Source organism: Alligator mississippiensis, chromosome 9 (genome assembly GCF_030867095.1).
Source record: "Alligator mississippiensis isolate rAllMis1 chromosome 9, rAllMis1, whole genome shotgun sequence".
In the NCBI taxonomy this organism is placed as follows: Eukaryota; Metazoa; Chordata; order Crocodylia; family Alligatoridae; genus Alligator; species Alligator mississippiensis.
The window spans coordinates 73,190,563-73,206,483 of NC_081832.1; positions in this window are offsets into that span (position 1 = coordinate 73,190,563).

Genomic DNA, 15,921 nt, shown 5'->3' on the forward strand with positions numbered 1-15,921 from the left:
GGGACTGTTGTGGGCACTGGCGCAGTGGACATGAGCATGCTGGATCTTTGCCAAGAAGGAGGTTGAGAAATGGCAGCTTAGAAACCTGCAACTGCCCATTTGCATTACGAGACAAACCAATCTGAATGCAGACGAGCCCAATTCCTCCTCTGTGATCCCAAGCCAGGAAGGACTATGCATGCAGGAGGCAGAGCTGCTCCTCACTGACTTTATGAAGCCAGCTGCCTGTGCCTTGCTGAAGGTAGGCCGGTCTGTGCTTGAAGGAGAGCCTCCAATGCTCCTCTGCGGAGAATTATCCTACCCTGGGTGCTTCCACCCTCTCCTCTCCCTTCACCATAGTAAAGTGTCAGAAACACGCCCTCAGGCCATCCATCTCCAGCACTTCCGCACAGGCCTGGCACTCAGGCAACATGAATATTATGGCTCTCAGTACAGAGCATCTCCATCACTCACTCTGACAAGGGCAAGAATCCCCTCTCTTGGCCATGATGAGTGACCTTTTCATATGCAGCATGACTTGCTGGTCAGGCTGCATCTTATTTAGGGAAACCAAGGAGAGCCAGCAATTCCCCGAAGCCTTCTAACAAAAGCCACAGACCCTTTTCCACTTGCAAATCTCCTCCTTAGCATGACAAAGTTAAAGGAGCCTTAAATCAGCACCTGGTTGGCTTTTGCCAGCTAGCATACAACCCTGGGTGGAGGAGGTTGATAGCCAGCCCCTGTGAGCTATGCTCTGAAGAATTTGGGTGTCTGGGATTTTCAAAGGAGCGTAAGGGAGTTAGGCACCAAAACCCTATTGTCATTCAAATGAGTTAGGTGTCCAGTTCCCATCAGAAGCCTTTGAAAAATCCCATCTGCTGTTTTTAGCTACAATTTTTGAAGTAAGTGTTGATGGTCTGAGCACCTGCCTTCCACCCCATACCATGGGGCAGCCTGCTCCTTACAGAGGTAGGGAGGGGAAGGCACAAGACAGAGAACTATCCTCCATGCCCCATCCCTTCCTCTGTCCCAGCAGTGCTGAAGTCCAGGATCTGCCAAAGGCAAGAAGCTGCCCCATCCGAGGTAAAGACATCACAGAATCAGTCTCACTCAGCTGCAAAGAGCGGATCAGAAAGTGAGCTCACATTACACAACGCCAGGCTAAACAAGCCTCTCTTAATTAACTTTGTCCCACCAGGGAAGGGAGCTCCACTGGGCTGCATCTCAATATCCATCCTCTACCAAGGCCTGTGCAATGCACTATTGCTAGCACCATGCAATAAAGCCTTGTTAACACCTTTGTAGCTCCGTCTCATTAAACTCAGGGTAATTTACAGGTTTGGTATTTACAAAACTAATTTTTTTTCACAGCCCTCAAGATAAAGGTTTCCCAAATATTTTTCAGCAGGGAAACACAGCATCACTAGAAATCAGTGTCTGGTGGCATTTTTGTTTGGGCTCTGTAGGATAGGAGATGCCAGCTGTTAAATAACATATATTCCAGTAGCATCTAAAGACCATGATCAAGGTTGTGCGCGGAGCTGTACAGAGGTGGTCATTGTCTCCATGCAAGACAGCGGCACTACCTACGAAACTGGGCAATACGAAGAAGGACAGAGGGAGTTAGATGCATGGACATTTGCGATTCCCACTCCCCAAATGTGCACAGCATCATCAGTGAACTCAGTGCTTCACAAAGAAATGGGGGACACAGGCACTGTGCCAAGGGACCCAGCAGCCCCTTCATGTAGACATAAGTTTGCTCGGACTCCTACTACACCAGAAGAGGGAACCTCCAGACAAGCCAGTATTGGATGACTTCACAGCAGAGCACTTCCAAAAAAGACATGCCTAAACTGCCCCTCTGGGTCCTGGAGCTTCTGCCCTTTGAAGCAGCTCAGGCCCAGAGCCAGAGGCCACTAGATCTTCTACCGAAGAGAGTTTGGAAACCTAAGAGGAAGGATACTGTGCTGCACGCAGTGGAGAACAAAGAATGGGACAAGGCTTCACCAACAGCAATTAAGAGGCAACAGGAGCAGAGGGGCAGATGCAGGCAGTGTGGTCTTGAGCACAAAATAAGGGTCTTGATTCAACTCTGGGAGCCAACACAGAGGCTCAGAGAGAGGGGGTTGCAAAAGGGAAGAGAGAAAGAGCGAGAGAGAGGAGGCAGCTCTGCAGTGGCATTTTAGATTTCCCTCCCTCCTTTGAAAGTCCTTCCCTCTAACTTCCTTCAGTGCCCCCACATAACTCCACTAAACCATCAGGGCACATCCAGGAGACGACAGATCTCCAAGGGCCATGTGAGCAGAGGGCCTGGGCAGTATATGGCCCTTAATTTCCTCCTTAGATGCTTTCAATCACTCACGGTATGCCATAAAAGATGATAATGACAAGGATGAAATCTAGACTGTAAAACAGTGGGGAGGGACCCCAAGGGTTCATGCTCTGACCTTTCACCCCAGGTTGGGCTCAACCTCAGGCCATACTTGGACTGAGTTTGTTGGGTTCGGCCTTGTTCTTTGGGGACAACTGGAGAGCAGCACGAGGCCCTGCAAAGCGCTGGATCACGGCTACTGCCAACAGGGCTGGCTGTTCTGAAATACGCTGGCCGCAAGGTCAGTGGGACTCTTGCCACAGCTTTCAACAGGCTTTGGGAAAGACCTGTAGCATGTGTCATTGCTGGGCTCTCACTTACTGGAGTCACTTCTTAGCTTCCCTTGAAGAAGTGGAAAAGGGGATTTCTGCCACGGTTTTGCATTATGTTAACATAAAGTCCCTTACTAGCCACGCCAGCAGTCAGGAGCAAGACTTCCCACAATCCCAGCTCTACCCCAACCTCTAAGCCCTGCCCAGCAATCAAGTACAGACATGCCAGCAAGGTACGGACTCCAGTGACGGCTCCCGTCTCATAGCAGTCTCCAAGTCACAAATACCGACGGCTCCTGCCCCAACTCTCACAGGTGCTAGTGCAGACTTCAAGAATACAAGTCAAAGGGATGACGATTTATAGCGCAGTCCCTTTTCCACAGTGTCCTGAAGTCAGCTTGCTCTGGCCCCATTCTCCCTCTGCACTCCCGGTAAACCTACCGCAGCCCTGTATGGACTGGGGTGGGGAAGAATGGCACTGCCCATCCATCAGCGGCAGGAAATCCTTCCTTTCTCTCCACTGAACGGGGAGAGGAATGAACCGACTCAACCCCACGAGATGCTGAGCCAGCTTGGCTCTTGGACCGTGACACAGCACAGCCAGCTGTGGTCTCTGCAGACCGTGATATGGCCGAGGGGCAGCTCGTGGACTCTTGGTAAGCTATAAATCTGACCTTGAGTCTAGGCCCTCTCTTTTCTTTTTTAAAAACAAAGCATGACCTTTAAATCCCAGTGAAATGCTGGTGCGTTTGCAGCCATAGCAAACATTAATGTGGGTTTACTGGAACACGCAAATCGACATCTATTGCAGACAGTCCCAGGCTGCAGAACTTGAATCTCAAACAGCCCAGAGGCCCCAGGTCAAGCTACCAAGCTGCTTTCACCCTGGAGATTTTAGGTGAAGCCCCTCCAGGGTCTGGACCAAAGGCAAGGAAGAGTCTTTTGCATACTGTAGCCTTATCTCCTTCATCACCAGGCAAGCGTCACAAATCACAGCACAAAATCTTCCAGGCGTTGCAAGCCCTAAATTATACCTTCTGGCTACCAGAACACCCCACGTAGAGCCTGGGCACATTGAGAGAGATCATTTAAATCGCCAAAGAGGATGAATGCCAAAGCTCAAGATTTCCTGTCCCATCAATCGAGAGGCTGATTGAGGGCATCTCAGATTATGTCACCTCTGGAAGGGATGGCCCCAAGCAACAGCTTTTGTCACAGTTCAGTGCAGTTTCTGTGTTTTAGCAGATCTCACTACCTCTCTCAATCTTCACAGTCCCCTCCCCTTCCCCGCAAAATACTAAATTAAATTCATGCTATTTATGGAAATAAAAAAAATAATTTAGCAAGAATGTGGCAAATCGCTTTTCTGACCATTGATAACAGTAGAAGCTCTCCCTTCTGATCAGAAGCTGAACTCCATCCAACCCCCCCACACCGATGTCAGCAGGCCCCTCCAAGTTACCCCGTTCAACGCAATAAAGAGGAAATGACTTAAAAAGCTCTCCGGTAAAATAAAGAGAGGTCTGCCATCACAGGGCATCAGCAAGGCAAAGAGCCCACTAAATTTCCCAGGGGATAAAAGGTCAGGCCTGGGCAGGAATAAGAATAGCCTCTCCAATTATACCACAATAAAAAATTACAAGGGTTATCAATCCTTATCGTTACCAAACCACGAGCTGATCTCTGGCTGGCATCTGGGAGGAATTTCCCTCAGGGCAGCTATCTCGGTTGTAGCCGTATTGGTCTAGAGGCAAAAGCAATCAAAACTCACGGCAGAGCTGACATCTGTTATTAGACCAACTAGACGTTTGCAAATAAAGACTTTTCTTTTGTTGCAAATATCTAGTTGCTCTAATAAAAGAGATCACCTCTGCTACGAGTTTCAGTTCCTCAGCACAGAAGAATTCTCACCTTCCATCGGCCCTCTGGCACTGACCGCTGCTGGACACAGGCGACCGGACCAGAGCAGTTCCACTATACGGCAAACCCCACAAATGGGCAAGCCGACATCGTAACTGGGGCACTCATCCTGCAGCAGTGCCAGTCAGTCTGATTTCTGCTACAGAACCGACTCTTCTCCACTCCACTCCTTCTTTGGGAGGGCTTGTCATTTTAACTCTATGCTGACAATAATCTCCAAAATCTGTCTTGGTTTTCACTGAAGTGTAAGAATTTGCACTAAAGGCCATGCAAACTTATGCAATCATTTGTGCCAGCTTAAATTCTGAGGTTGATTCTGCCATTTCAAGAGAGTTGGTGATCACAGTTGAGGCAGCTCCCACACGTATGGGCAGTTGTGCATGTGCCCCTGAGGGCAGGATTTCCTCTTAAGCCTTATCATCAGAGGTGGGAAATGACAGTGAAATTCCCCACATGTCCCATTTCCATACCCAAGAGGCACACAGATGCCTTGCTGGCTTGCTCTGGAGTGGAAGAATAAGAAAGGGACAGAAGTAAAGTCTCCAGGCAGAGTTTCTACTCTCTGCAGCAGTCTGTACTGATCTGGATACTCAAATGGCCACTGAGTCTGTCAGACTTAGAACGTCATTTAGTGTTGCCATCCTGCCCTTCTGGGCCAGTCGGGCAGTGTGAAGATGGTCCCCTCCTCACTGTAGTAGAGTTACTAAACCAGGGGCTGTAGTGCCCCCTTGAAAGCCAGTGGGAGGGTAGGAGTGGATGGCCAGTTCTTACACAAGGATGATTCAGTAAACCCCCCAGGAAAACAAGGCAAGGCAGGATCTCTCTAACAACCCCCATGCAGAGGTGACACAAGCCACTTCCCCTCTATACTGACACCACCAACAGCTCAGAGTCCTATGAGATTGAAACGTGCAGTGCAAAAGACCAGAGCAATACATTTTTAGCATAATTGCTAGTAGCTGTACATACTGCACCATGCAGTGCATTGCACACAGTGGACCCAGATGCTTGAGTTTGACCCTCTCTCCAGACTTGCGCCCTAAAACTGTCCCCAATTATTTCGGCTGGAGTGGGGGAGCTCACAGGCAGCTGGATGTGATGCTGCCAACATCAATCCTGTGCCTGCTGTTGGCTACAGATGCTGGTGCATCATTTGGATTGTTGCAAGGAAAACTGAAAGCAACAGCTTCTCAAACAGCCTAACAGGTATTTGTTTAATTGGACTGCAATGCATCATTAAATCCGCTACTTTCATGGCACAGCCCGAAGCACCCTGTGCCTTTCCTTTTTCTAGAACAATAAGTTTTTATTCTGTCTTTTTCCAGCCCCAAAACATCACCCTTGCCTGGTAAAAATTTGTACCAGAGCTCTCTTCCAGTAGGGCAAAGCGACGGCATGGAAATAGCTAATCATCTTGAAAGTAACCCATTTTCGTGTCACCGTGATTTGTACTGTGCTGCATGTTTGGTCGCCACCCCTCATAATCAGGCTAACTGCTGACAAAAGTCTGGATTGCTTTTCTTTGAAACTTGACTGCAAGCAGATGTTGGCTTCACCCTTGGTGAACCGTGTCCTCGTTATTCTGTTATCTCCACAGAAACAACATTTTCTAGCCGCAGAAGTGTGGTTGATGTCTTGCTAGGCTATTAAACGTACCCATCAAAATATAAGCGCTCTTCCCTTGTCTGAACATATTTTAGCCTCACTTGAAAGTGACAGGCTCCATCCGCTACATCATTTGGCAGATTTTGCTGTCCTCGACAGGCTGGCTCTGCTCTGGAGGGTGATTGCCACCTCTTGAAAAGACATCAGCTAAATTAGCGTGGAATATTTTAGCAATTGCAGCAGAATCATCTTTCTGCTTTTAGTCCCAGGGATAATAATGTCACCCTGGGTTGGGCTTTGAGTAATAGGTTGCTTTTTAACCCAACCAGTCCTATTAGAGATGTTTCTAGAACTGATTGATCCAGAGAAACCTTTTAAAGGTGTCATTTTCAAATAATGCCACTTTTAATCATAGCAGCCAGAGGCCCATCATTTTCCAGCAACAGGCAGAGAGCTTCTCTTCAGTACTTCTATGTCCTTGCTAATGTGCTATTGCAGAGCCTCACAAACCTTTAAAGGTGTTTCTCCACAGCCCTGAGAAAAAGGGAGAACTTTTATCCCCATTTTACAGATGGGGATTTGAGGCACAGAGAAACAAAGTGATTTTCTCCAGGTTTCATGCTGAGATGGTTACTTAGCCATGTTAATCTGAAGTCAGGCAACCTGCCCTACCTTCTCCAGGTCATGCAGAAAGTCTGATAAGGAGAACAGCACCCAGGACTCTGGCTGCCATCCTGGCTACTGCAACATCCTTCCCACCAGCCTGGGGCTGCTTGGCATAGGTCTCTGCCAAAACACCTCCAACTATGGTAGATCACAGGCATACATAGGAGCACTCAGCACTCTGCAGGATCAGATCTAGACCGGTCTTCTCCCCTGGATGCTATAATCAGGAAAATATAGGAGTGAGGGGCTACTTCCCCAGACTTGAACCGTTCAGAGGCCCAGAACAGTCCAGTTAACTTAAAAAATGAACTATTATCTAGAGCCTCTCTGCAGTTCCTGGTTTCAGGAAAGGAGGAAGAAGCTGAAGTGCCTCCGCCAAGCTCCTCTTCTGGATTTGCAGACAAAAGCCCCATCTAGAAAATCACTAACCTTTGGTACTGCCCCCACAAAATCTTGACCACACAAGTGCCGTGCCCTGAACATCTTCATTCTCCTCATCCTGCTGCAAGGTTTCCACTCAACTATAAGCTTGCTTTGACTGCCACGACCATCTCCACTGGTTCTTTTCTAACCTTGCTGGCCAGATTCTGAAGTGTTAGTACAAGCCAAGAACTACAAGGACAACTTGAAAGCAGGAATGGGTATATTAGCAGGAATCCAGGTCTCACCTTTCCAGGGAGGTACCCTCACCACGAAACACAGGCTCATTTTCTGGAACCTATGACTATCCACTGGATGCTAAGATCTGCCAGGCACCCTGAATTGGCACAGAACAATGAGAATGGTGAACTTTATAGCCATCCTGTTGCTACGCCTGCCCATGTCATGCTGTCGTTCTTTCCCCAATGTGTATGGAACAGTTTCAGGTGGACAAAAATAGCCTTGGCAGTTTTGTGACTCTATTTGACCGTTTGTCATCTTAGCTGGAGGAAGAAGCAACTTGCATCCCAGACTCCATCACCTTGGGTGCTGGGGAAAGGAGAAGAAAAAACAATCAGTTGCTGTCAGAGTTGAATACGTCCTTCCTGAAGATTACTACCGCGTTGCATTATGGACTGGAATCACATTTTTCATCACAGCTAACGGATTCAAATGTGCCCTAAAACTTGTTCAGTTCCCTGCAGATAAATGAAGACTGAACAAGGTTGTGGTGCACGTGGCGTCCTTCATACATGAATCAGGTGAATGAGGCATGCACATACTGCAGTGTGCGCTAGTATGTGCACTCTGCAACCTTCTGTTTGACCCAGTCTGTGCTTCGTGTGAACTCTGGTGCTCACCACAGGCCATACTGCAAAGCCCTCACTCTGTTTCACTAAGGCCTCCATGAGAACAAACAGTCATTGAAGGAAAATATAGAATGAGGGCTGCAAAACATGACCCAAACCTGCAAGCAGGCCAATGTAAGCAGGAAGAGTCAAAGCCAGCACCTTGAGCATCTTGCAAGCAAGTCCAGACACTTTGGTCAGACACGGACATACAAGGGAGTGTTTAGGCAGAGAGCAAACTGCTGCTCCCTGCAGCGTTGGAGATAGGCCTAGTGATATGCTTGAACAGCTATCAAATAAAGGAAGAGCCTGCTTTTTGGTTTCCTGCAGGGCAGACTACTAGAACTAATAGGCCTGAGACAGAAACACAACATATGGATGACGGATGGTGCTATACAACTCATAAACCAAGCCTAACTATTTAATTACTCTACCCAGGCATCTCAAGCCATTATCTTGTTCTTATCACTTAAATCAAAATCCAGCTTTAGGTAGATCAGTACACTTGGAAATGATACCAAGAGAAAAAAGCCCATATCACAAGCTCTAGGGCGAGAGCGATCTAAATATTTTGTGTATTGGTTTCCTCTACATATCAAACAACTTCTGTCAGTCACTCTAACCTAGCTTCTAGCATTTCATAGACCCTTCCAATCACGTCCCCACCCTTACTGTGCCAAGCATGTGAATAGTGGCACCATCCCTTTGGGACAGAGAAAATACAAAATGGCCTGCCCAACAACAGGAAGTCCATGAATGAGCAAGGAGGGGAACGGCAGGTTCCCATCACCCACTCTGAATTCAGCTTTCCTAGGAAAATGTTCCCATTCACTGTGAGAAACCAGATCAAGTTATATCAAGGGCCAGCCAACCTACAAACAAGGGTAGATCGGTCCTGTTATAGTAGCTTTTTGATGTTACGGAGATGGCCAAGGCAGGAAGGAAGAACGGACCATTCTATAATAAATGCAAGGTGATTTTTTTTTTAATTTATTTATTGCTGTGCTCAGAGGATTAAATGTACAAGCCGAATTTGAGAACATATGTTGCTGCCCCATATCCTAGAGTCTGGTTTTCCAAGGCATACAAAATAAATGCCTTCACAAGAGCGGAGCTGCGTGCCCTCCCTTCGAGCTCAGCTTCAGGGTGCTGTAACAAAGTACTTGGCCCGTTCCCTAGATGTGGAATATCCATCAGCTCAGAGATCTCCGCGGGCAATGAACCAGCTTGGCTTCTTTCTACCAAAGCCTCCTTGGAGAGTTCTCCACTCTGGCTCCCTTGCTAAAGACTGTAGCTGAATGGGTTAATCGCACCTCATCTCATTCTTAACCTCTTTCACAGCAGAGATTCAGAAAGTTACTGCCTTCCCACTCCAAGTCTGCACTCCCTGCTGTGGCCTGAACTTAAGACACCAACAGAACTACAGCATTAGTTGAACTGGAATTTGTTTCAGTGTTCCCTTGCAAAACAGGCCACTCACAAGAGGTGTGAACTTCTTTTGGAGACAGAAACCTAAGTTTTGGGGGGACGAGGCAGTGGCGTGGCATGGCAGGGGGCGGGTGCACAGGGGATGGGGTGGAACTCTGATTTTTGTCATTTACTGCCAAGTCACCATTTTGGGTCGAAATTAAATGGAACAAAATGAAGACACTCTTCACATGTTTGCCTTGCAAATCCGCCTAAGTCCAAATAACAGGCAAATTTTATAAGCCAAGTGTTATTCTTTTTCTTCAAAGACTGATATTCCCCTGTCAACCCTAAACCAAGTGTTCCTACCCCCACCACCTTGTGCTCACACTCACTTGCACTTAGCATTTCCAAAGATAAGAACAGACAGTGCGTGTGCAAAACCCATGGGTCTCCATTACTGCCCATTTTGCACATACAAATGAGTTGCACATGCAAATCATGACATTTGGATCTTTCCGTGTTCAAGCTTTGTTAGGTGTAAGGGGAAAATAAAACAACTATAATTTGTTGTTTTGGTACTGACTAGGGGACAGAAATGTGAAAGGCAGTCTGTCAGGAGTAGATAGCGGTGGATAAGTATGGGCCCAGTTCTATGGGGTGTATAGTACTGGAGACCCTGAAGCCATGCTGGCTTATACCAACAACGAATTTGGCCTTCTGTGTGCATACTGGACCAGGTGCTTGGGTGGTGCCAATCAGTATAATTCCATTGATTTCAGTGGAGTTACACCAATTTGCCCCAGCTGAACAGCTGGTCCAGCATTCTCTTCCTGCGTAAAGCTTAATGGTATTAAAACACACCTCTGCTGTTATAGTCCAAAGCTGGAACACAGACTATTCTTGTTCTCATCCCACCAGTTTCCCTAACAGCCTTTCCATTTGAGCCTCTTGGTGAAGAAGCACCTGGGAAGTTTGATTATCCACTAGCCTGCATGGCATCTGCCAAGCGCAAGCATTTCCACTGAGGTGGGCTGCTTGGTTCCACAGGACTGCCCACACGTACACGTGCTTGCGTGGTGGCAGCCTGGATGAATGCGGACCGTAGGAGATTAGAGAGAACACAGGGCGGTAAGCAGGCTAACGGCCAAGTCAGCATGAGAGCAGAAGGTAGGGCCAGTACCTGCAGCCTGATTCAACTCCAAAACACCTGAATTCCCAGCAGAATGACCTTAGTTGTAGATCTCTGCACTTTGCCTTTCTTCTATCTGCCCTTCTTATTTCCAGGCCCAGCAACAAAAGGATTGGAGAAGTGCAGGCAGTTAGTGCGTGGTCACAAGCCCGATATCTCTGTGAGGTGGATAGTTAAGTTTTACATTCCCGTATCTATTTTTATGGCTGGGCAATAATTATATTCACCGATGTTAGTTATGTCTTGGGAAACTGAGGCACTAGCTACCAAGGGATTTAGTGACTGAGACAGGACTAGAATCTAGCAGCCTCACCTTGCAACATTCACACCCATACCTGGGCAGACTCCCACTGCGTTGAACTGGGACTAGATTGGGCTAGAGATAAAATACGCTGTTTCCTGCTATCCTTTGATCACAATGGCTTCCGCTGGAGGTGTGTGTTGCCTAGTGGATACAGCTCTAAAATGGGACTCTGGAGATTTGGGTTCTCTTCCTAGGTCTGTCCCTGTCCCACTGGGCTACTTGGGACAAGTCACTTCACTGCTCTGTTCCAGTTTTCTCCACTGTAAAACAGGGGATAATTTCTTTGTCAAAGCATAGAGACAGAGATATAACTGACGGAAAGTGCTAACAGCAAAGTATTGCAAACTACTTACAAACACTATGCTACTAACTAATAGCTAATTTGGAGAATCCATTTAAAAGTGTGAGAGAGAAAGAGAGTTAATTTTAAAGTGTGAATTAGCAACAGAAATGCTACAGAAGGGGCTTCACCGTGGGTTTTTATTTGGGGGGCACTCTGCCTCCTGTAATGATGAGCCTGTGACACTTTGAGCACTGAGTCAGCACCAATTCAATGCACTCTGCTCAGGTGGGGCAATATGTTTTATTGCAGTTCATGAAAAAAGCAATAAAAGACTTACAAACCATCAGGCTGATGGTAAATGCATGAAGCTAATAATCAGTATGATAAGCTATCAGCGACATGAATAGGAAACTGAATGGGGATTTGATTTCCTTAAGCTTTTGTTGCTCCTATTCAATTGTGCTGGCAAACCAGCATGGGGCCTGTTTACAAAGAGAAGTTGGCAAAACAAAAGACAGTCATGGTCAAAACTGACTCCGTCAGTTCTATATATTTGCACAAGAGGCCCCTGCGGAAAAAAAATGTATCCTGAAACACCCTAATAGGCTCATTCACCTGGAAGTGATGAGTAAAGGGAGGAAGACTTCAAGGCTAACTGGATCCGTCACAAAGAAATTGGTCTGAAACCAAGTAGACTTGAGGAGGCTTCATAGTCCAAGTAAAAGCGGCCAGTGGCACTGCAGAATTGAGCCCAAGCCTTCACCAAAGTTGTGCTTGCCATGAGATGCACACAAAAATGATACTGTTCAATATGAGCAACAGACAGCTCCCATTGATTTCAGTGGGAATTGAGAATGCCGACTTCCTCGTGAAACGCAAAAATCTAGAACTCAGAGATGATACCTTTAATTAGACCAACTAGGACATCGCAAAAAATGACCCTTTTCTGCAGGCTTTTGGACTCTAATGCCCTTCATCAGGCTCAGGGAAAATTAAAGACAGTAAAAAGTCCCCACAGTTAGGAAATAAATTTCATTTTTGCACAGAGGAAGCTGGAGATGGAAATCTGTCCCTCTGGGTCCACAAAAGTGTCTTTGTGAGTTGTTCCGATTCTTCCTTGTGGACATGTCAGAGAGCCAGTCCACTTCAGATACCTAGTTACTAGCACACCAGATGAGCAGATATCAGTTTCTTTTTGGTGAAGGCAACAGATTTATACTAGGGCAACCGAAAGGGCCCAATGCTTTTCAGCAGTCTTTGCCATGCCCACAGCTTTTCACAGTTTGTTTGCTAAATGACACATTATAAAAATAAGTAAGTGCAATTGAGACACTGTGTTAATCTCAGAAGTTTAAACATCAGTCTGTAATGACTGCTTTATAGAGGTCCGTGGCAAAGCACTCTATGGTGCCTGCAGGAGATTTATCCACATGCATATGTTAAAGACTCCTGGGAATTTTCTCACATGGAGAGAAATCTCGCACAGAAACTAAATCAATTCAAAACATCCCTGTCATTCATGCTGTCACAGAAATACCACCCAGAAAGAAGTGGCTTTTACAACACCTGAAGGAGATAAGAAATGCTGGCCAGCATACCAATAAGATGGGGCTTTTGGAAATGCAGTTTCCAAACCTGATCATTAGTACAGCTCCTCGAAATGCCACAGAAAAAAACGCTGTCACCTTGCAAAGGAAATGAGGGCTTAGAGGTACTGAGTATAAATGAGATTGCAGAGATACAAGTAGTTTGTAAAGTGCTTTACCAAAATCAAGGGATTTAAAAACCAAATCAAGCCGGAACATACCCAAATTCCATTGACCATGCCTAAGCAATTGCTCACTACCAAGAGAAAAGGGATCACGCAACCTGAATTTCTGACTATATACAAGCCATTATAGAAAACAACCCTTCAGACACATCATAGTTTGGCTGTCAGACCCCAGCAAATAAAACCAAACCAATATATATGACAGACAGTTACAAAGAGACATGTCAGACCCCCGGTTCAACTTTGCAGTCAGGTTCCACTGTAGTGCTGCACAGTACAATGAGAATGGACCATCCAGTTTTACCTCATAACTTGCTCAGATCAGGCTTTAAAATTATTTGGAAGGGGAGGAAGACAACCCAGCACAAAATGATACAAACACATCCTTCTGGTCGATTGTGCAACGTGCTTCATTCAGTAACATCACCTGTGCTGAGCCGTGCAACACATGTGATGTCAGGAGATTCTGGATCCTCCAGGGTTATCATTATTACAACATCCTTCACCCATTTGTCAGCAAGCAGCTCTGCTCCCCAGCTGGCTGCTCAGCATGATACCAGGGTCTCACTTCTGATTGGGAAGACCAACAATAGGCTCTCCCCTGAGCCATGGAGCCATGTCCCTCCATAATCAGCTGGCAGGAGGTGGCATAACAATTTGATAGGCATCCTCTCCAGGAGGCTAAAGGTATCCATCAATCATGCTGCTGACACACTAACTCCTAGCTTGCCGAGTCCCTAGACTTTAAGAGCTTTCTGGGTTCCAGACAGCAATAGTGGATCTAGGTCAGAGATAGAGGGAAACAGAAGAACCCACTCATCTTTGATGTGTGGAATTACTCATTTCCTGCTGCTCTTTACTTAGAGCCTTGCCACCTGGGCTACCAAGCCAAGTGCGTTTCATTACAGGTAGTGCAAAACAGGCCAGAGAAGAAAAACCATGTTGGCTAAGTTTCACCTGTTCTATATTGTCCTCTACATTCAAACATTTCCCTTAGCAAACAAGCAAGTGCAAAGGAGTTTCTATTCCCAGAGACTAGTCTCTGGCCACAGAAGACTTCAGGTCATCCAGAGAATGAGAGGACTTATCTTGACCTGACTGCTCAGGTTAAGAGAGTTCAAACGAACCAAAACCCTTCCGTGTCTGCTCAGCCATTCTAATGCAAGACTGAGATGTAGGAGATTGCTTACAGTGCTCTTTGATAACATAATCACTTCATTATCAATGCAATGACTTGTGTCAGGGGTTGTCCCTAGGCCCTCACAGGTGGTTGAGATAAAGAACTGCTTCACTGGGGGAAGAAAGTTCTACAAGAACCAATTCTCTCCTGCCTGGAAAAGCAAGGTTACAGGTAACAGGTTAACCTACTTGCCCTACAGAAGGTTTTTGTGAGCTCTAGTCCTGCATGGGGGTTGGGAAATGGAATTAAATCCCTAGGGTCACTATTTCAAAAGGGTAAAGAAAGGCTCCTATGCCCCTTGGCCTCAGAGGGAGCATGAAACAAGGCTGGCTTACCTCTCTGCTGTCAGGTCAGTCACACCTCAGTTCCTTCTCGCTTTTGGGGTACTGGGCTTCAGCAAAGCCAATGGTATTGTTCAGCCTCTGGTCAAGCAAAAGTCTGAGACAAGTAAAAGCGTGCATCAAAATCCAGATGAAGTGTAAAGCACAGTTCTTGTAGACAGCCTCTTTTGCTAGGTCACAGCTCTCAGGAGGGCCCCTCTATCTTCCCAGCCCTCAGTTTTACCTTCCTAAGGCCACAGTTTTTTGGCCCACTTCCTGTGCTTTGGTTGTAAGGGTCCTCACCCCACTAGGCACAGGAGAGGAATACAGGCCCTCTCACCACGAGAGGATCCAGCCAGCTGACCCTACCCTAATCACCATGTAGTACGGGTTTCCAGGGCTGCAGGCTACACTGCCTTGCTTGAATGTCTTTTGCTTCACCCCCACACCACTTGAGAGCTTGTACCTTAGCCCTGCACCCAGCTGTCTGGTTCCCATGGAGAACTGGCCGTGAACTCCCTTTTTTCCCCACTCTGAGTCTCTCACTTTACTAAGCCACCTTCCTCCAGCCTGCAGTGGTGTGACCTTCAGAGAACTACAGTTTCTGGTCTTTAAAGCTGCTAACTAGAGCAGAGGTGTTCTGGGCTTAAGCGTGTCTGTGAAGGGATGGCACACCATGTAACAAGCCGTGTATGGGATGAAGTTGAGAACTTTTTTCAGCTGTGTTCAGGAAGCTAAGATAAAGTCTGTTGGTCAGTAATCTTCTTTACCAATCCAATGAATAACCTGGTGCATCAGACTTCAGAACTAGCTTCTGTCTCCATCAGCTTTACCTTCTACAGATATATGGTAGGAAAATGAGAGAAAGTGCCAGTCACTGCAGTAGAGGTTTGCACTAACACTGACTGCTAGTAGGCTGAGGAACCAGCAGAGATCACAGAAAAGAACTGAAATACACTTATAATACACATTCGTGTAATGACTGAAACAACCTATGTCTTGCATGGATTACAAAAAAGCAGCAAAAGCAATCCTAAAGAGTGGGACTCCTGAATAAGATCAATAATAGACTTGAATCAATCACAGGATCAATAGTGAAAAGGTGGTGTTTACTATCCATGTAAATGCACTTGCTCTTCACACAAAATGATTTATGCAACACAGGAAAAATTGTTGAAGTTCTATGGATTTTGGTTCTTGGAATTTCCAAAGCCAGATATCATTAACTCTTTTATTGCTGGAGCAGGAAGAAAAAGAAGGAAAAGATAAAGCAATGGCACATAACCAAAAACAAGGAGACCATGGAAGAAAGCAGAGATAACTATTAATGTAAAAGATGAATTATTGCAGAATTGTTGCTAATTCTCATGATGTTTGGTG